The 23,185-nt window shown below is 34.2% G+C and overlaps 1 pseudogene; it reads left to right on the top strand.

The window, feature by feature from the left end:
• Positions 1–82: 82 nt before the first annotated feature.
• LOC120216502 lies at positions 83–22,130 on the top strand (annotated as a pseudogene).
• Positions 22,131–23,185: the final 1,055 nt, after the last annotated feature.

The raw sequence follows: 23,185 nt of genomic DNA, 5'->3' as shown, positions 1-23,185 counted from the left end.
AATAAAATGCGGGGGCAGCATAAAAAAAGTAGGTAAAGTACACAAAATGGATCTCGAAAAAGAACAAGACAAAATACACAAAATGGTTTTAGATCATAGGGAACTTTTTATTGTATTTTTTATTATTAAAAGTTATAAAATAATTTTTAATTATAATCTATTCTATTGAGTTTTCAATAATTAAAAACTATTAAATGATTAGATTATTTATTTGTTCTAAATTCTTTTTGTTGTTAAAAATTTGGAGGTTGTTTGAGTTGTACGTTAATTTGTTAACTAGAATATAAAAAAAATTGATTATGGAATCGTTTTAGTTTTATTTTATCAATCAACTCTTTATTTATATTATTTTGTTGAGCCAGTGTTTGAAAATAACGACTATGCCGATAGATATTATTAAAACATAATTATATTATATCTCAATCAACAGGTAAATGTCCAAACCAATCATCTATCAAATTTTAATAAAATATTATGAGTTTAAAATATATAAATAATTAAGTGCTGATTTTATAATTTTAAATAATCATCTGTATACTTTACATAAAGAGGAAATGATTCGAGGATTTAATTAATGAGATTAAGAAGAATGGGCTATGAGTGGGATGGGCGAGGAGGACACGCTGGCTTCTCCCATTTGACGAGTCCAATTTTAACGTCCTAAATTCTGATATCTTTTTAAGCCTTATAATTGCACTGCCCAACAAAGGATCAGTCCCCGCATACCCAAGTGAACTTGCACCTAGGGGTGTGCAAAAAAATCCGACTAGGACTTTCTTGATGAAATCGTGACGAACCGGGATTACAGTGCTGAGATTTCCGACAAGTGTTTGACTTATATTTTCCAGTTCTTCAGCCTTGGCGATCGGAATCTCTGTTCCCTTGTCTGCAAGCGGTGGTTTCGCGTAGACGGTTGGAGCTGCCACTGCCTGTCTCTCAACGCCCAATCCAAAATTATTTCTTCTATGCTTCTCTATTTATGCGCTTCGACTTCGTGACCAAACTCGCCCTACGGTATAGTCATAAGTCAGTCAGCTTAACAGACATTCTTTGATTACCATCTCAATCCAGCAAAAACCTCACACGACTGAAGTTTCGCGGTTGCTGCGAAATCACTGACGAACGAATATTGGTATTTGCTAAGAATTGTAAGAATTTCAGGAAACTTTCTTGTGTGTCTTGCATGTTTGGCGCCAAAGATTTAAACGTCATCCTCGATCATTGCAAGAATTTAGAAGAGTTATCCGTGAAAAGGCTCAGAGGAATCCATGACGGCACTAAGCCGATCGGGGCATGAGTCGCAGCTTCTTCGTTGAGAGTGATTTGCTTGAAAAAACTTGTTAACGGTCAGTGTCGTAACCGATTTTCGTCCGGGCACGAAATATTTATTTGGCGGAAAAATTGATGTGAATAAATGGTTTTTTAAAAAAAAAATAATTTGTGAGTCGCCATCGGCCTTTTGGGTCAGGTAGGTCGAATACCTAAAAATTATTTTTTAAAAGAGTTTTAAGAAAACATCAATTAAAAAATGAACTGATCTGCGTTTATAACCAAAAATTCGTTCTTTTTAATAATAAAAAGGGATTCGTGGTCGGTTACGTTTAGGGAAGGATTAGCACCCCTACAACGCCCAAAATTGGTACTTTTTAATTATAAATTGTCTCTATTATTAAAATTTAAAAAATTCAAAATATATTTAATTTATAATCCTATTATCTTAAAATTATAAAAAAATTTTAAAAATATCAGAAAAGGACTTCTAGGTGCCTTAAGAAAGCTCTTTTCTTTGATATTAATAAATATAAAATTAAATAATAATTTTTTATAATATTTAATTTTAAAATACCAGAGTAGGACATCCAGTTGTATTAAGACTGCCCTTTTCTTCGATATTGAAAAATAAATATTAAAAATAATTTATTTTAAAAAATATAAATTATTTTTTATTTATATATATTTATGACTACATAATAATAATAAAATATTTAAATATATAAACAAGTAAAATTAAAACAATAAAAATACAATTAGAACGATATATTTAAACACAGTAAAATAAATGAAAACATTTAAAATTAGTGACTGAATTATATTAAAATTAAAATTAAAAACCTAATTCATAATTAATCAAAATTATAAGGATTAAACATGCTATTTTCTTATTTTATTAATTTAGTGACTAAAATAAAACTTATCTAAAATTCGAATATCAGATTAAAATAAATTAAAAATATAAAATCGGGATTAAAATATTAATTCTTAAAAATTAACAGACTAAATCTGTTATTTACCCTAAATATATTATTTTAATATAAAGGACTAAAATAAATAAAACTAAAATTTAAAGATCAAATTGAAAAAATTATAAATTTGATTTAGTTACTAAAATGTAAAGTTTACAAATCTTGAACACTGCGGACGGGATTTATCAATTAAAAATTGCACAAATAGTCCTTCCCGAAACGACGTCGTTCGGGAAGGCCTATTTAAGGTCCAAAACGGCTGGCCCGAAGGGCCAGCCTTCATTTCTCAACTTCTCCTCTCTCTCTCTTCTCTGAGAGAAAATTTTCTCTCTCGCTTCTCTCTAAAACAGAGAGAAGCCAGTCGGCCGGCAGCCGTTAGTCGGCGTTCTTCCGCCGCCGGTCGCCGTCAAAACCGCCGGTGGCCGGAAATTACAAATACCACCCCAAATTAAAGCTTGGTTTCCCCTAAAGCTAAATCCGTAGGTTTTTTAGCCTAAAATACTACTGAAATGCGTAGATCTAAAGTTTATACCTTCGACCTTTGACTTTCCGATGGCTCCGAAAAGGCTCTGATGACCAACGGTTCCCTCGGTAAGTTTCTTTTCTCCCTTTTCCTTGCTGTTTTAATGAGTTGTGGTTGCTGGATGTGTTTCTGTTGGATTCCTCCGTCTCTGTTGTGTTCTCTGTCCCTCTCCTCTTTTATTTGCAGGTTGGGTGATGGCTTTATAGCCATCACCGGCGCTCGTCTCGGACCAGTCCGAAGGATAAAGTTCAGTGAGTCACCGGACCGTAGGTGGTGACTCACCCCATGGTTGGAACGTGGACGGCGTTCCTTGCTTCCTCTGGATGTTTCTGTTGAAGCGTGGCAGTAGTGGATGGACGGGTCAGAGAGGCGGCCGGCGTCGTGGCCCTAGGGTATCATAACCCTAGGGTTTCCTGCTGGAACCATCTGGACCGTTGGATCTTGCCAGATCCAACGGTGACAGGCTGAGGCGGCTGGAGAAGAGGGAAACCCTAATCTGGTTTAGGGTTTCCATTGGGCTTCTGGATTTGGGCCGGTTACTGTTGGATTTGGGCTTGTAATAATATTTAATAATAATATTAATAATAAATAATAATAATATTAGTAATTATAATTATAATAATAATAATAATAATAATAATAATAATATAAATAATATTTAAATGAAAAAATGAGTATCTTCAGCTGCCCCTCTTTGCTTTTTCTTGTGTTAACAAGAATAGAGCAAAGACGAAAAGATAATAAGTTTTTTTATTTGACTTCACTTGATTAATATGGAAATGTTGAATAAATTCTTCTCTTTCTTCAGATGAGTTCTTCTCATTATGAACTTTCTGCTGGGGATGATGTTGACCTATTTCCTTTCTGTGATAGAGATGTTGACCTATTTCCTTTCTGTGATAGAGTCATTCAAAAGGTTGAACAGAAGTTCTTCTCATTATGAACATTCTTGAACTTCTTCTTTTTCAGATTAGTTCTTCTCATTATGAACTTCTTCTTCTTCAGATGAGTTCTTCTCATTATGAACTTTCTCTCAAGCTGATCTATCAAGTGATGGATTTGAACAAAAGGTTGAACAAATTCTTCTCATTATGAACTTCTTCTTCCTTCTTCAGATGACGAGTTCTTCTCATTGTGAACTCTACCTGGCAATGTTGATCCATCAAATGATGTATTTGAGCAAAAGATTGAATAAATTATTCTCATTATGAACTTCTTCTTCCTTCTTCAGATGAGTTCTTCTTATTATGAACTTTCTCTAGAAAAGCTGATCCATCAAGTGATGGATTTGGGCAAAAGGTTGAATAAATTCTTCTCATTATGAACTTCTTCTTCCTTCTTCAGATGAGTTCTTCTCATTATGAACTCGAACTGGAAAAGCTAATCTATCAAGTGATAGATTTGAGCAAAAAGTTGAACAAATTCTTCTCATTATGAATTTCTTCATCCTTCTTCAGATGAGTTCTTCTCATTATGAACTCGAACTGGAAAAGCTAATCTATCAAGTGATAGATTTGAGCAAAAGGTTGAACAAATTCTTCTCATTATGAACTTCTTCATCCTTCTTCAGATGAGTTCTTCTCATTATGAACTCGAACTGGAAAAGATAATCCATCAAGTGATAGATTTGAGCAAAAGGTTGAACAAATTCTTCTCATTATGAACTTCTTCATCCTTCTTCAGATGAGTTCTTCTCATTATGAACTCGAACTGGAAAAGCTGATCCATCAGATGATGGATTTGAGCAAAAGGTTGAACAAATTCTTCTCATTATGAATTTCTTCTTCCTTCTTCAGATGAGTTCTTCTCATTATGAACTTTTTTTGGAAAAGCTGATCCATCAGATGATGGATTTGAGCAAAAGGTTGAACAAATTCTTCTCATTATGAATTTCTTCTTCCTTCTTCAGATGAGTTCTTCTCATTATGAACTTTTTTGGAAAAGCTGATCCATCAGATGATGGATTTGAGCAAAAGGTTGAACAAATTCTTCTCATTATGAATTTCTTCTTCCTTCTTCAGATGAGTTCTTCTCATTATGAACTTTTTTTGGAAAAGCTGATCCATCAGATGATGGATTTGAGCAAAAGGTTGAACAAATTCTTCTCATTATGAATTTCTTCTTCCTTCTTCAGATGAGTTCTTCTCATTATGAACTTTTTCTGGAAAAGCTGATCCATCAGATGATGGATTTGAGCAAAAGGTTGAACAAATTCTTCTCATTATGAATTTCTTCTTCCTTCTTCAGATGAGTTCTTCTCATTATGAACTTTTTCTGGAAAAGCTGATCCATCAGATGATGGATTTGAGCAAAAGGTTGAACAAATTCTTCTCATTATGAATTTCTTCTTCCTTCTTCAGATGAGTTCTTCTCATTATGAACTTTTTCTGGAAAAGCTGATCCATCAGATGGTGGATTTGAGCAAAAGGTTGAACAAATTCTTCTCATTATGAATTTCTTCTTCCTTCTTCAGATGAGTTCTTCTAATTATGAACTTTTTCTGGAAAAGCTGATCCATCAGATGATGGATTTGAATCTTTGCTAAAATTTTGAAATTCCTGTCAAATATTCAACATGGATAAAATGAATGAAAATGCTCCTATTTTGCAAATGTCTAAATATGATGCATGAATGTTGATGCAATCTTCATTTGACTTCAAAATGGTGAACTCGGTTTTCCTCCACTTCATCATTTATTGCCAGGGTCACCTCTGGATATCAGTGTAGCAACTTATGCTATCAAGCTTGCATTTCTGAAGAACTATCTGATCAACTTGTATCTTTATGTATTCTTTGCTTCATGAAAGTCTCAGAAGAATTGTTTTATTTGTGGAACTCTTGTCGTAGTCAGAATTATGACCTTAATGCCCCATTTTGTCTTGGATAAAACCAACTTTATTTGTTTGGACTTGTGTAGAAATCCCATAAAGTTTTCATCTTTGAAAAGAGAATCTGTCATCTTTAAAAAGAGAATATATCATCTTTGAAGAGTGTAGATGTAGATATGCCTGACTCAGCAGGGATTAATTAAGAGAGTAGAGTCTGTTCTGATTTGACTCTTGAAACATATCACAAGGAGGATTTATTCCAATTCCTTTCATGTCTCCACATCTAATTGGATCTCGAATAAAGCAACTCAAACCATATCATGTAAAGATGTTTAACAATAACCTATTGTTTGATCTTAGTTTGCTCCAATAGTTTCTTGTTGTTAAAATTTCAGCTCTCCTTCTGTGGAAAGAAATCTTCATCATATCTCAACTTTTAATCTTGGGGTTGAAGAAGACAGACTTCATCTTGGATCAAAAATGGAAACCATATGATCACAACATTGGTTCAGCACCATAATCACTGGTTCATAAAACATTTGACAATACATTCATCTTTTCCTGTGGTTTCTGTCGAGATGTAAAACAGTTGACAACATATTCATCATTTTTCTTGCTTCTGCTCAGATGTTTGTAAAACATTTGACAAACATTCTTCATTTCTTGTGGCTTCTGCCAAGATTTCTCAATCATTGAAGCTCTTTGCATGGTGTTCAAAATTTTTGTATGATGTCACAAGACCATTTGAGAACAAAACTCAGTGGGGATTCAAGTGTGATGTTAGTATGACCAAAAAGTTAGTCAAATTCACAAAATGTGCTGGTGTTGAATTGAATAGGAGACATTAATTGATCTCGATATCATCCTGGGCAAGGGCAAGTGTAATATTGATCACGTTTTCTTCTGTAATGAGCATTGTAGAAAGTAGAAATACTTCAGCTCTAGGATCCATGTACAGAAAGATATTTGTGGAATTCTTGCTGTTGGGGATGAAACGCACATGATAAAACCCAAAATAGATAAAAATTCAGTTCAGCCTGGCTGGCAATGATAACCCCAGTAACAATGGGAATAACAGTAATATAAGTGAGTCGAGTCTCCCTTTCCAATGTCATCGATTAAGCGAAAACTATTGTGAAAAATAGCTTTGTAACCTCAACAATATGGTTGAAACTAACTGCCAGGAATCTCAAAGAAATATTTTCAATTGTCACCGACACAGAGAATACAAAATTCAAAGCTGAGATCTCGAGGAACTGATCCTTGGATCGAATGGTCTACAAAGGGACCATCTCTATTCATGCAATCATGATGTAGCTTAACAAAGAAAACACTGTCATGTGACACATGGTTTAAGAAGATTGGGTATTTGAAACCATACTTGTTGAATAAATATTTGTTCAACAACAGGACCCTAATGCAATTGCCTGATGAACGAAGCAATTATGTGTAGTCAGATTGACTGTTATTGTTTCACCATTTTCATTCTTCATATTTTTCTGTTTCATTGGAAATATCTGCTCAAGTCAATGATGATGTGGGCCTTCAGTATGCCCCAGTATTTGCTGATATGATCGTTCAAAAATGCATTAACAGTCCTAATTCTGATTGAAATGGGCTTTCAGCATGCCCCGATATTTGCTTCTTATTAATCTGAGCCTTCAAAATGCCCCACATGGATCTGTCTGAATGAACCTTTAAAATGCCCCAACATTTGCTGATAAAGATGTTAAAAGTGTGCTCAACATTACTTCTTGTTGAGATGAGCCTCCAAGAATGCCCAAATATTCATATTGTTGTGAGCCTTTAAAATGTCCCAATATTCTATTTTTGGTTGAAAATGGGCCCTCAAGATGTCCCTCTAGATTTGTCTGATTCACTCTCAATATAAGTTTGACTGAAATGTCATGATCCCCACGAGGTCTAATTTTGACAATGCATTGTTATGGGTACATGTGGATTTATTCGTGCCCCAAATCTGTTTATCATGAATGCTCTCATTATGGTGTCACTAAACAGTAGTATTGTCAAGTAACTGGAATTCTCTTCATGTTGTCACAAACTTAAGAAGTACTCAATCATTCTAACAGAAACGTCTGAGATATGTGTCTTCTAAATGATGTGACCATTTTCTGTATCTGGAGGGATTTAGTCGGACAGAGCAGTAAAAATAGCTTGGTAATCCGTTCCAGGCTGACACAGTGGCTTATCATCTTTCAGTGAAGGCCATCTCTGAAATATACTTTTCTGTGGGAGAAAACCAATTTATGCAAACAGTAATCTGATGCAATAGCAAGACTACATATACAGTGGTATAGGCTCTTGAAAAATCCACACTCATGCAACATGTTGATTCTGATAATAACTCATCTGATTATGAAGTGATCTTTCAGGATGATTTCACAGATATTGATAGTTCTTCTGATATCGAGAAAATCCTGAATTCTGATTCTGATGAGGAGAATAAACTGTTATACTTGACAAAAATGGGATTCTAAGAGGCTGAGGCTTCAATAGCCATGGAGAGATGTGGTCCAGATTCATCAATTGCAGAGTTGACAGATTTTATATATGCTGATCAAATGGCTAAGGCTGTTGACGTACTTCTTCCAGTAGAAGGTAGGAAGCCATTATGCAATGATCCCAATTACAAGCAAAGGCGAAACTTGGGCTATGATTTGTGGAAAAGGAAGAAGCAGAGGAAGCTTAAAAAGAAGCTTCTTAATGAAGATGATCATGCGTTCATCTTTCAATTCCAATGATCGGTTCAGATAACTCAAAGAACACTTCCAGAAGATGCTATTGGGCCTCCTTATTTCTACTACGAGAACGTGGCACTTGCTCCAGTTGATACTTGAACTGAAATGTCACAGTACTGATGTAGAGCCAGAATTTGTAGATTCAAAGTATTTTCAATGCTGCTGTACTGAAAAGGGGCTATATTCATAATTTGCCAATTGAGAACATATTTCCTCTTATCTTGTTTTCTCCACGCACTATACATGATGCTTTTCCATTGACAACAAACTGGTGACCTTCCTGGGATAAAGTTGAACTGTTTACAAACATGTACATGAAGCCAAATTGACAGAAAGGATCCGTAAGACTTTTGAAGTTTATGACGATGAGTCATCTTCGAGTGTCCAAAAGTATGTTCTTGATGAGTGCCGAAAATGGAATCCAGTATGAGTTGGAAGGCATAAAGTTGTTCCGCTTAAATCTGATGAAGTGGAAATGTTTCTAGGTTTCCCTAAAAACCATACACAATGAGGAGAATCTGCTAGAGACATGTTCCCTGGTGGTATCAATGTCCTGTCTCTTTTCTCTGAGATCAGTGATGCAGAGGTTGCCTTCTACTGTCTTGGCATACCTTTGAAAATAGATGCGCAAGAACTGAATGGTGATCAGTTGGAGCAATTGATGAGTAGATTTGTCGAATTCGACCTTGTTGTCGGTGGCATCCAGCGTAACAACCTTACTGGAAGAAATAAACATCATCAGGATGAGCTAGACGATTTTTGTTAGTGCATTTCCTTGCATTGATTGCTACAATGACTGTCTCTTCTGCTGTTTCAATATATCCCACTCTTTTTGAATCATGGAACAGTTTAGTTAACAGTAAAACTGGTCATCTTCAACTTTTGGAATCCTGTAACCAATGTTACCCTATATAAAAGGCTTATAAGGGTAGATTCTGTTCCAATGTCTTATTCTGTGCCATAAGTCCTCAAATTCAAATTCAACAATCTTCTGAAGGACATAATGGATATCATCTTGACAAAGAAAATGATCGACATAGAAGAAGTAGCAATGATGTATCAAGACTTGAGTCAGCATCATGGTATAACCAGAGTGCAGGTAGTGACTTGTTCATGGCTCTATGATGTAATCTTCTAGAGAACATGAATTGATGGTTGGGGAAAATAATCTGTCTGATGATGCTTATCACCCTCAGCATGAGATAAACGATAATCTTTCTTGATGAGCTGCTAATAATGTCATAGAAGAGTGTCACAAGTTCAATTCTCCAGACTTTCTGGCTTCTTGGACCACTTGCCTTCAAAAATGTGAAGTGCTTCATTATTCTGGCCTCGTTCATTCTTTTTCTACAACAGATGTAGAATAAGCAACAATTGCTTCAAGGACCTTCCTCATTTAAGGCTGTCCTGTTTGAAAATGTTTTTTCTCATTTCTTTAATGAAGAATGAAAGAATTTTGCAAAGTATTACCCCTTTCAAGTTCACAATATAATCAAACTATAAACAATAAGTTTAATGAATATCCAATAAATTAACTACACTTTTAAATCATTCAAAAATCATAGTCCTATGGCAAGTGTCAAAATTATTGACTGATTTGAGGTGTAGGTTGATTTTGGTAAAGTAGGTTCTTTCAAGTTGGTTCAGTATGTCGCTTCGGCTTCCACTATCTTGAAGAAAAGGTTGTTATGCTCTTCTTGTAAAGATGCTTCTCATTTCCAAAATCTCAGGAACGTCTTTGGGATGTGCGGTGCTTCTTTTAAGAGCTTAAAATTGTCTCTTATGTCGTTGTTGCACCATTCAATATTCGAGCCGCCTTTTCAGGTTTTCAACTCAAATCCTCCTTTGGTTCTAAGATGTTATTTAAAAATTTACATCTTGAACCCCCCTTTTATCATTTTTCATATCATGTATTAAAGATTTTAAAAACCAATTTTTGCAAATAAAAATCAATCTTGAGAGGCGGAATGAATTCTAAAGATATTCTCTTTTACTTAGAAATCCATGTATGATTAAAATGGACTTTTCAGGTACGTAATGTAGGTCATGACTTATGGTTACGAAAGAAAGGGATAAAAAAGGCCCAAATAAGTGTTTAAGGGTAATCAAACCAAGGATCAATTCATTCTGATGCCATCAATCTTGCCTTGCTTAACTTGGATCTGCTTTGTTGGAGATTTTTCCATCATCTAGATCCCTCTAGACTGCCAAATTTTGTATTCATTTCCATTTTCTAATATCTTCAGCATTTCTTGCTCTTCTTGTTTGTACTTGATCAACCTTGTAACTTGAGGCTCAATAATTCACCCATTGATTTAATTTTTTTCTTTTCTTTTGTTTTTTTTCTATTTCTTTCCTCTTTTTTTTTCTTTTTTCCTCTTTTTTCTTTTTTCCTTTCTTTGCTGGATTTTTTTTCTTTGCTGGATGAGTATAATACTTCAATTGCTTTGAGCATCTCCTTTTCCTTTTGCATTTTGGAGGTTTTCCATTATTCTTGATTGGATTGATCTTCAAGCACTCTGTATTTGACATACTTTATAGTTCAAAACTTTCATGACTTCATGGAAACTTGTCTTCGTAATAAAAATGTATTAACAATATTTATTCTTATGAGCAAATATCCTTCACCTTGCCCCCTAATGTGGAGGGTGATCCTTGGTTAGGGTTGAATCAGAAGAAAAATCATTCAGGCTCAAGTGGGGACAACAAAGGATATATATATATATATTAAAGGATAAATGAAACAATGCCGTTCGTCATCTTATACACAGAAACCTTTTTAAAAAGAGGTATCTCCAGGGGGATGAATATTCAAGATTAATTTTACTTATATGAAAAATGTAATTAATGCATGATATATTTATTTCAATCAATCACTTTCCCCTTCTTCTTTGAGTATGCCCTAATCACTCGAAATTATCATCAATGAGTTGGTCCATGATGCCTCATCTCGTCTCTTCTTGCAGTAAAATTCACGGATAATTGAAAGTTTGGTTCTTTTGAGGTCTTTTGGTTTATGATGGTTTTGTGTTTGGAAGGATAAATGTGTGACTCTTAAAGTCATGTATATGGTGAAAGGGGTAATATCATAAACCAACCAACTCTATCCGAGAAGGTAAACATCTAGAGTTGATGTCTCAAAAACAAGTAGAGACATTTCTTCAGAATCTCAGATAAATGTAGTGTCAGGATTTGGTTTGGTAAGGGTCGAGTAATTGACATTGGATGGGATATTGAAGATATAATTTTACCACTTGCCAATAGATCTATAACTCTTGAAAAATTAAAAGAATATTTAATCTACTTGATACTCAATAATCTCAAGATTAAAATTTGACTCCTTGCTCATAACCATAAAAGAAACACATATTTATTTATTGCACAAAAGGCGGAGAAATGAACAAAAAACATATTCAAACAAGATGCTAAAAATATAAAGTACTACAGTGGTAGATAACACTTCAACTTGTTTATGCATCATTACTCCTCTATTATTGGGTGTGTACTTGGCCCAAGATTTTTATCCTTATTTTCCCCCCATTCCTTGATTGTTTCTTGTGTCAAGACTCCCTTGTCGACGAGCGTCTCTATTTCCTTTAACAGTGACCAACAATTCCCTGTTGAATGTCCAGATACTCCCAAGTGAAAATTACAGAAGATATTTTGATCATAGCAATGGGCATAAGGCTTTGGTGACACCTTCACCAATCTTGGTGTAATGTATTGACCTTTAACCAAATGAGGGTACAGGTCTGAGATAGATTCTTGAAACACCTTCAGAGTTTTTCTCGCTCGCGAGGCTATCACTTTCTTTGACCGTTATGAACGAATGAATGCTCTCATGTTATCGAGGGGGTTCTGAATGCTCATTTCAGCTATAACTGGGGTAATATTAACCAGATTTCTTAAGTTGTCCTTTGCCTTACTGGTTTTCGGAAAATCTGATACATGTATCTGAGGTGTCTTCTGGGTTATATTTGCCTCATTCTTTCTTAGACCTATAGGCCAATCTCGAATTACATCCATGGGAGCCTTTTGATTTCTTTTCCCATTTTCTTTGCAGGATTTGGTCACATTAGTCTCTGTTGAAGCAACAATTTCTGAACATTGAACCTTCACCCCTTTTTTTACCTTATATTTTTGAATTGTTTGCTCTAAAGGATCTTGGAAATTTCCCTCAAGGTTACCAGGAACCTTAGCTGAACAATTTGAAATTTCAGTCTGATTTTTCCAAGGAACCTCCTTATAGGTCCAATTCTCATTTGGAGGCCACTGTGGTGGAACAAGTCGTGGAGTAGTTAATCTGGCTGAGAGCATTTTTGAATGCAGTTTTTCACTCGAACAATGGAAGGGAGGAAATTGAAAACCCTGCACATTCTTTTTCTTCTTGACCACTTTATAAGGTTTGACACCATGTTTAACTGAATAAGACCTCATTATATTAACTTCAGCTTCTTTCTCGACGTTAGTATCGTCAGAGCCGCTTATCTTGCCATTCTTGATAGGTATTTCGATCATTTCTCCAATCATGTCGATATCAGAGAAATTATTAGTGGCAGCCCCTATCATGTGATTAATATAGGGAAATTTTAATGTACTGATGAACAAAGTAGTGAACTCCATTTCAGTCAATGGTGGATGCACTTGAAAAGCGACGCCATTCCATCATTGTGAATACTGTCGAAAACTTTCATTGCACTTTATATTCATGTTTTGCAACATTGTTCGATCAGGGGCCATATCAGCCATATGATTGTATTGACCCAAAAAGGCTTGAGATAAGTCCCTCCAAGAACGTATTTGAGTACGTTTTAGCTGATTATACCTTTTTGATGCAAACCCGGATAAACTGTCTTGGAAATAGTGGATCAACAATTTTTCATTCTCCACATAGCCAGTTATACGACGACAGTACATAGTGATATGATATTCAGGGCATGTGGTCCCATTATACTTCTCAAAATCTGGAATTTTAAAATTTGGTGGGAGAACTAAGTCGGGGACCAAGTTCAGTTCTTTGGCGTCAATCTCATAAAATGATTCAACCGTCTCTCTAGAAGTAGTACAAAATTCATTTGACTTAAACCTAGAAGCAGTAAGACAATCAGTGGGGAACGAAACTCCAGCTTGATATTGTGAGTTCTTAACAGCGAAATGAACTGGTGATTGGATTTCCTGACGTACAGAGGTGTGCTCAGGAATGTGAACAGGTGTAATACCCAGAGAATTTGTGGAGTTTTCAACAAGACTCTTTCCAGCAGTCAAATGCTTCTCAATCATTTCTTTCATATTGTTCAGTAGATCGATCTGAGAATTAGCTTCGATTTGTGCCAACTTGCTCCTCAATTTTTCCTGTGTCTCTTTTTGCTCTATCTCTAATTTGGATAGCCTATCTTCAGTTTCTTTAGACATTTTTCTTGTGTCGTGCTGAGCGTTCTTGCTTCAAGGAAAAACCAAGATCACTTCGTTTGAAATCCTTATTTTAATGAATAAATGTTTTAATGTATTATGACATAAAAAATGCAAAGATGCCAAATGCAAATGTAAATATGTGAATGTAATAATAAGAATACAAATTGTGCAATACAAAAGCAAACATAAAAATACAAATGCAAAGATGCCAAATGTAAATATGCAAATGTAAACATGTAAATTATTTAAAATATCAGAATAGGACATCCAGTTATATTAAGACTGCCCTTTTCTTTGATATTGAAAATAAATAAACATTATTATTTAATTAAATATGTTTTAATGCATGATGTAAGTTTAAAAATGTAAATGTAAATACAAACGTAAAGATGTACTAATGCAAAATACAAATGCAAGTATGAAAAGGTGTTACTCAAGAGTGATCGTCTTAGAACAGATTTCATTTAACATAAAAGTTTCCGTGCATCAAACAAAACTTTACATATAGGGGACATCTTTCAGTCCTAACTTCAACAAAACTTTACATATAGGGGATAACTTTCCCTCCTAACTTCTCTAAAGCCAAGTTAGTTTCCATTCATGCTCAACAGTTGAATTATCAGTCTGTTTCAATTCTTTGTAAAGTTAGGTTGGTTTATCCGCTTATGGGTCATATTGTTTGTCTGGATTGTAGCTTCTTCCATGACATTCTCCTTCATCTTCTGTGTCACTTCTCGGAGTTGCTCATTTTCCCTTGTAAGAGAACTTTTCTGTCCAAGAAGTTCTTGAACAAGATCTTCATATATGTTGCAGCTCTTTTTCAGCTTGGTGACCCCTGTTATCCACTCTTCTGGGGTACTTCCTAGACCAGCATTTTGAAAGGCTTAACTGATCTTCTGAAAATCTTCATGCATGGTTTTCATCTATGTGCTCAATTTCTTGTTTTGGTCATTCAAGTCATTCAAATAACATGCTTGAGCTTCATAAAAATCTCCACTACTCTGAATGCACTGACTGATGCTCTTACCATAGATTGCTTTTGGTATCAATCTGGTAGGATCTTTGTGTAATACTTTTGGTATTAATATAACCGGTTCTCTGTATACAGAACTTCCCTCGATCCTCGGAGTTTCCTCAGGATGTCTTTCCTTGGCCGCATCATATTTTGTTTGATCATAAAACTTTTTGTCCATTTACGATTTCTTTCCAATATGATGAACAATCTTTCCAGTAAACACCTTTTGGTTATGCCATGATCATGCAATGCAAACAAAAGAAATCAATATGAACAGATTAGAGCAATGTAACATGCATGAAAAAAAGAAAAAATAGAATAGTTAGTACCAATTAATGGAAAAAATCTATCTATCAAGGTATAAATCTTAACCTCATGCTTTCTAGTTCCATGCTTTGTTTGGAAAATTTAACCTAACCGCATAATTTCTAGTTCGCATGCATTTATTCAGGAAAAAGAAAAAGAAATAAAATAAATTAAAAGCTAGAGCTTATTTCTCCTTTGTGTATACCTACTGACAAAATTTCGGCATGGTTTCAGATCGGGAGAGTTTCTAGGGTTTATTATATGCAAGTTTTCAGTTCTAGGAGTAAAGGTACTCGAAATGTCCTTGTTGATGCCCCCTTGGGCTGTCAAACCCTCAATCCTATTCCATTACAGATTTAAGCGGATCGAGTTCAATTCGAGGGGACACATTTCTCTATGCCTGACACGAAGAATAAATTCTCACGAAGACATAGAGTATATGAACCCCGAAAGTTACTTGCTAGGTCTGACACGGAGAATAAATTCTCACGAAGACGTCGCTTTCACTCCCACTTAAAAGGGACAAACTCAATTATAGAGCTTTATGTTATGCAAGTGTTGTGTGTGAGGAGAAATGTTAAAACCTCTAACAAACAAATAAAATAATTAATTCTTGAATATAATAAATAAATAAAATAAAAAATAATAATATATAAAAATAATAAGTAATAAAAAATTTGAAAGAAAAGAATTAAAAATTAAATATATGAATTTTTAATTTCTAACTGATAGAGACAATTTACAATTGATTTTAAAGTTTGACTTGAGTCCCCAGCGGAGTCGCCAAGCTGTCGTAACCGATTTTTGTCCGGGCACGAAATATTTATTTGGCGGAAAAATTGATGTGAATAAATGGTTTTTAAAAAAAAAATAATTTGTGAGTCGCCATCGGCCTTTTGGGTCAGGTAGGTCGAATACCTAAAAATTATTTTTTAAAAGAGTTTTAAGAAAACATCAATTAAAAAATGAACTGATCTGCGTTTATAACCAAAAATTCGTTTTTTTTAATAATAAAAAGGGATTCGTGGTCGGTTACGTTTAGGGAAGGATTAGCACCCCTACAACGCCCAAAATTGGTACTTTTTAATTATAAATTGTCTCTATTATTAAAATTTAAAAAATTTAAAATATATTTAATTTATAATCCTATTATCTTAAAATTATAAAAAAAATTTAAAAATATCAGAAAAGGACTTCTAGGTGCCTTAAGAAAGCTCTTTTCTTTGATATTAATAAATATAAAATTAAATAATAATTTTTTATAATATTTAATTTTAAAATACCAGAGTAGGACATCCAGTTGTATTAAGACTGCCCTTTTCTTCGATATTGAAAAATAAATATTAAAATAATTTATTTTAAAAAATATAAATTATTTTTTATTATATATATTTATGACTACATAATAATAATAAAATATTTAAATATATAAACAAGTAAAATTAAAACAATAAAAATACAATTAGAACGATATATTTAAACACAGTAAAATAAATGAAAACATTTAAAATTAGTGACTGAATTATATTAAAATTAAAATTAAAAACCTAATTCATATTTAATCAAAATTATAAGGATTAAACATGCTATTTTCTTATTTTATTAATTTAGTGACTAAAATAAAACTTATCTAAAATTCGAATATCAGATTAAAATAAATTAAAAATATAAAATCGGGATTAAAATATTAATTCTTAAAAATTAACAGACTAAATCTATTATTTACCCTAAATATATTATTTTAATATAAAGGACTAAAATAAATAAAACTAAAATTTAAAGATCAAATTGAAAAGATTATAAATTTGATTTAGTGACTAAAATGTAAAGTTTACAAATCTTGAACACTGCGGACGGGATTTATCAATTAAAAATTGCACAAATAGTCCTTCCCGAAACGACGTCGTTCGGGAAGGCCTATTTAAGGTCCAAAACGGCTGGCCCGAAGGGCCAGCCTTCATTTCTCAACTTCTCCTCTCTCTCTCTTCTCTGAGAGAAATTTTTCTCTCTCGCTTCTCTCTAAAACAGAGAGAAGCCAGTCGGCCGGCAGCCGTTAGTCGGCGTTCTTCCGCCGCCGGTCGCCGTCAAAACCGTCGCCGACCACCACATCCGGTGGCCGGAAATTACAAATACCACCCCAAATTAAAGCTTGGTTTCCCCTAAAGCTAAATCCGTAGGTTTTTTAGCCTAAAATACTACTGAAATGCGTAGATCTAAAGTTTATACCTTTGACCTTTGACTTTCCGATGGCTCCAAAAAGGCTCTGATGACCAACGGTTCCCTCGGTAAGTTTCTTTTCTCCCTTTTCTTTGCTGTTTTAATGAGTTGTGGTTGCTGGATGTGTTTATGTTGGATTCCTCCGTCTCTGTTGTGTTCTCTGTCCCTCTCCTCTTTTATTTGCAGGTTGGGTGATGGCTTTATAGCCATCACCGGCGCTCGTCTCGGACCGGTCCGAAGGATAAAGTTCAGTGAGTCACCGGACCGTAGGTGGTGACTCACCCCATGGTTGGAACGTGGACGGCGTTCCTTGCTTCCTCTGGATGTTTCTGTTGAAGCGTGGCAGTAGTGGATGGACGGGTCAGAGAGGCGGCCGGCGTCGTGGACCTAGGGTATCATAACCCTAGGGTTTCCTGCTGGAACCATCTGGACCGTTGGATCTTGCCAGATCCAACGGTGACAGGCTGAGGCGGCTGGAGAAGAGGGAAACCCTAATATGGTTTAGGGTTTCCATTGGGCTTCTGGATTTGGGCCGGTTACTGTTGGATTTGGGCTTGTAATAATATTTAATAATAATATTAATAATAAATAATAATAATATTAGTAATTATAATTATAATAATAATAATTATAATAATAATAATAATATAAATAATATTTAAATGAAAAAATGAGTATCTTCAGTCAGTCTTTTGCCCTTCTTGTGGTTGGATAAAAAACCCTTAAAACATTGAGAATTATTCATTGTTTGGGTGATTGGGATACCGTTCCTCAATTAATTGGAAACTGAAATCGAAACGGTAATGAAAATTTGAATTGTGATAACAATTATATCAGTAGTAACAACAGCCCTTTGATGGAAACTCACCTTAAGAGGCTTCAAGTGAGTGATACAAGACTATCTGTGATTGCAAAATGTACCAAAATAGAGAATTTACACATTGAGAAAACCCTAGAGTGTTCGAATTATGGACTTGTTTGTGTAGCTAAGAATTGTAGGTTGTTGAGGAAGCTTCATATTGATGGATGAAGGACCAATAAGATTGGAAATGAGAGTTTGATTGTTGTAGCCAAACATTGTCCCAACTTACAAGAACTTGTTTTGATCCGTGTTAATCAGGGATTTAAATAGCGTTCACGGTCGCGTCGCGTTTATCGTGATTGCAGACATAACGGATGCCATCGCGGTCACTACAGATGCCATGATCATGGATTATTTTAAATTTCGCACAACTTATTATATAACATTATAATTATAATTATAATTATAATTATAAGGAGTCATTTTTAATGATTTTTAGAATGTTTTCTAGGAAAAAATGACATATATAAAATATAGTTTAATCATATAGAAGACTTTAAAAATCCCGTAACAGAATACGATAATTAATTAATGATAACATTGTGAACACATTATTTTTTAAATTACTGAAATTAGGACTAAATTAAATAAAAAAAATTAAAGTTTACAATCTAAATTAAGGATTAAATTATAAATTCTAAAAAATGAGAGGGATGGAAAATTAATATATTTCTTAAAAACATATTTTAGAACTTACTTTAAAAAAATGGAAAATGGGAGAGCGAGTGGAACAACCCAAAATGTTTTGTTTTAAGCCTAATAAACCTTAAAATATTTTAATCCTAAACTCTCCCCTCAAGTGGCCTTTCTCTCTTTCATTTCTTCCTACTTTCTTCTCTCAAGGTTTTGAGATGGTCAACAGCTATAAAAAAACTCCAAACCATGACCTGATCTAGCCTAAAAGAGAGAGACTCAAGCTACCTTACATGAACAGAAGCTAAACATACCCTAAACGTGACCTAAATCCCAAAACATAATCCTTTGCTCTTTTTCTTCAACTATCTTAAGCTCCGACATAGATTTCTTTCTCTGATTCTAGTGATTTCCACACCAGCAAAATCCACAAAACATGTAAAGTGTTTTATCTTTTTCATTTTGAATCTCAACATGCATGTATAAAAAAGGGGATTCAAAAAGAAAGGAAAAAAACTAGGCTCGGAGACGATGAACACAAAAAATCATATTTCTTAAGTTTTTTTTTCTTTATTTTTTTGCAGTAACTGTAGAATAACGCTAATAGCGTTCTGTGATCAGTGCTATAAACAATTACCCGTTAAATTGCGGGCGCGACGGACTGCTATTGATGTGAATCCGCTACTCACCGTTAAATTCATCAATATCAATTTCGGACGACGACGCTACCACGAATAGCGACTGCTGTTGCATTTATGTTCATCTATTTGAAACCATGGTGTTAATGCTACCCATTTGAGTTTGTCGATCATTGCATGAAATTGTTTAAAACTTGTGCAACACCTCGAAAATCAGGTTAGTAGTTTCGGTTATTGTAATTGGGCTTAGAGTGTTTAAATAACTTCAATTAAATCAATTGGGTCAAGGATGAAAGAATTGGGCTTGTAGGATGCCCAAAAAGTGTTAAAATGACATTTTTGAGTTGGCCTTAAAAGAGGAATGACCAAAGGAGTAATTAGACCCTTGTTTAAAAATAAGGTTGAATATCATTTAAGTTTGATGATGTAAACGGGGGTAGTAGCTGGGAAAACTCCTCCTATTTTTCTTCACACTTTGTCATCTTCTTCATCTCTTCTCTTCTTCCTCTTCAAATTTGAAAAAGGTGAGAACTTTATTGTTTAGCAAGGCTTGCCTGAAATTCTAAAGGTATGAAAGGTAATATCCTACCTTAGCACTCCATTTCTAGCTAAAAATATAAGGTTTGACCATAGTGACCAAAATATAGGTTTTATTTTTGAACGTGAGAGTGTTTCTAAATTGTTTCTAAGTGTTTAGAAACATGTTTCTAACCACTTGGAGCATTAAAGCAAGTTTGTAATCCCTTTATTTATTTTGGTTTGTGAAAGAAGCTGGTGAGTACTTAAAGGGTAAGAATAAGGATAAGTTAGTGCTTGGGTGATTCTTGGAGCCTTTTTTCATCAACTAGAGCTAAGATAACACATGAATAACTCCCATATACCACATGTAGGCCATAAACATTTGTTTGCTTGCTTGTTGGGTTTATGTGTTTGAAATGGGTTTTAAATAGTAACATGCCTATTTGATTTTTTGTGGTGTTTAAATGGCACTTTATGATGTTAATAGACCCCATAAGATTTAACAAATGTTGGGTATCCTTAAAGGGGCTTATGGGGGACTCTAGGAAGTCAATTTCATGCCTAAACAGGGCATTCTTGAGTAAATGTATCGATATTCGAAGAACAATATTGATACTCTCCTTTTGAATAAGGTAAAAAATAAAGCAATTTGTGAATGAGGTTCGATACTCCTCTATGAGGTATCGATACTCGGGGTCCGGTATCGATACCCAGTGGGTAGTATCGATACTGGTGACAATTTAAGGATTCCAGGATGCTATTTTGGTACTGATACTCATTGGAGTATCGATACCAGTGGAAGAATATCGATACTCTCCATCAGGGTATTAATATTGGAATTAAATTGAAACATCGAAGCTAAAATTGGTATTGATACTTGGGGCAATATCGATACCCTAAGGCTAGTATCGATACTAATAGGCCCAATATTGGCACTGACATCTTGTTTTAGGAAGAAATTTTTTTTAACTTCGTAAGCTTAAAAAAGAGGTTATGAGGGCATCGAGGCTTCTTAAATAAGGCTACAAGTGGGAATATTATTCAAAACCCTCAAGAACAACAACACTAATTTATGTGGCATAAAACTAGCCTTTGTTTGACACTCAAGAAGCTATTAGGACAACCAGGTTACTTGAGCATATACATGTACTATTCGAATGTGTAAATAAAGATATTTAGATTCTCTTCTCCAGTGCTATGAAACCTTCGTATCAGTGTGAATACACCTTTGTATCAGTGTTGAGGCACTTTAGTATTAGTGCTAAGGCACTTTTGTGATTACGTAGTAAACCTATATTATGTTCATATGGTGTATCGTTACATATCGTTGTACTATGATCTATGCTTGATGCATTTCGTTGCAGCATGACTTGACTTGCTAAGCATTTGTAGTAATATATGCATGCAGTATAATGGAGTCATTTATGTGGCATTGAGCTCGTAGCTTAGCATTCAAAATTATTTTCGTTCGCAGGTTAGTAGGCGTCGGACTCGGGAGCTTGTTGCCAGCCAGTCAGATTTCCAGATACCAGTAGTTGCAGAGTATGTATTGATTATTGTAGTGGGCATGTATTTCGTAGACCCTTTTTGTATTTGAGTCATAACTCTTGGATTACTGTATTTTTTAGATTTATTTTGGGAGCTCTCCGGTTCTGTAAACCTAATTACTTTTATCTTATATTATCTAAATGCGATGAATTATATTTTGGAAAATGGAATATTTTAAAAAAAAACGAGTTAGCCACTACGGTGGTCCCATGTAATTTTCAAATCCATCGGGTTTCATTTTAATCATATTTGGGTGTTACAACTTGAGAGATCAACTCTTTTTGGAAGTGGAACTATTAGTGATACAGAGATTGCTTGCATTACTGAAAAATGTATGGCGGTGAGGAAACTTTGCATCAAGGGATGCCCGATTTCAGATACCGCCATTGAAGCACCTGATTTTGGTTGTCTCAATTTGATAAAAATTAAGGTAATATATAGGAGTGAGTAGTGACACGATGAATGATTGTGGGAACAAAAGAGATCGATGTTGGTCAATATGTATGTTTTTTGACATATATTGTGATTTTGAAGCCAAGTGATGGTGTAGTTTATATGAAATTTTCGCAGATGGTTAGGTTATCATTGTTGAAGTCAAAGTTGGGGCTTTTTCCAGCAGGAATTTAGTAGCATGCACAATAAGACGGTGGTCTAATATTTTAACACCCCAACCCATACCCGACCCATATACGAGTCCGAGATGTCACATTGACTTTTTAAAATAATATTCTTACAAAATAACAAACATTTGAACTTATATTAAGAAAATACAATAATATACTATTAAATTATGTTTCATTATAAAAATTTAAGGCAAAAATGTTTTTTATGAACAATAATATACGGTATGAACAATACCGTGAACAGTAATGAACATCACCATGAATAAAAACATCGAATATAAATTGTGTATCGATGCACTACTATAGTGTACCGATGCACTGTTACAGTGTACCGATGCACTGTTACAGTGTACCGATGTATTGCTACTGTAACTTCAGCTCAAATTATATAAAACTCATAAAAATTAAACTTTCATCACTATACATTTACTATTTACATAAATACGTTTAAAATATTCCAAAACTTGATCAGAGCACACATACTTAATTTAAAGACTTTGTTTACATGCCAACCTATTTATCACATAATAATACCTACTGTATAATTTACTTCTGATCTGATCTTTGAGCAGAGATATGTTGTTACTTTGAACTTAGCTTTGATCCTTATGCTTTTTAGTACCTACTTGTAAATCACTTACACGCTAAGTCATAGACTTAGTGAGGCATAAACATAATAATGATGCATTTCTCATAAATATAAATATGCAATCTATGAATTCAATCATGTCACATATGATTCAGTATTAATAATAACAACATAATAACATATGATAATGCAAACACTTTTGATACCTTTTATAAGCCCATTAATATACTTATCATTACTTATATTACTATCAATGATGCCTTTTCATCATATAAGTATATACTGAACATTTCTATACATACCATGGAACACATATATCTTTTCACAACAGAGCACACATATTATCATATCAATTGATTTATTTACTCTCTTTAAAGCCCATATATTAGCCCATGTATACTTTTGAGAACTTACGGTATGTGAGTACATTGAGGTTGTGCATTATTATGCTATCACCACAGCTCAATCGA

This window comes from Hibiscus syriacus, unplaced genomic scaffold, assembly GCF_006381635.1.
Source record: "Hibiscus syriacus cultivar Baekdansim isolate YM2019G1 unplaced genomic scaffold, ASM638163v2 tig00110160_pilon, whole genome shotgun sequence".
Lineage (NCBI taxonomy): Eukaryota > Viridiplantae > Streptophyta > Magnoliopsida > Malvales > Malvaceae > Hibiscus > Hibiscus syriacus.
This window is presented reverse-complemented; position numbering and strand designations above follow the sequence as displayed.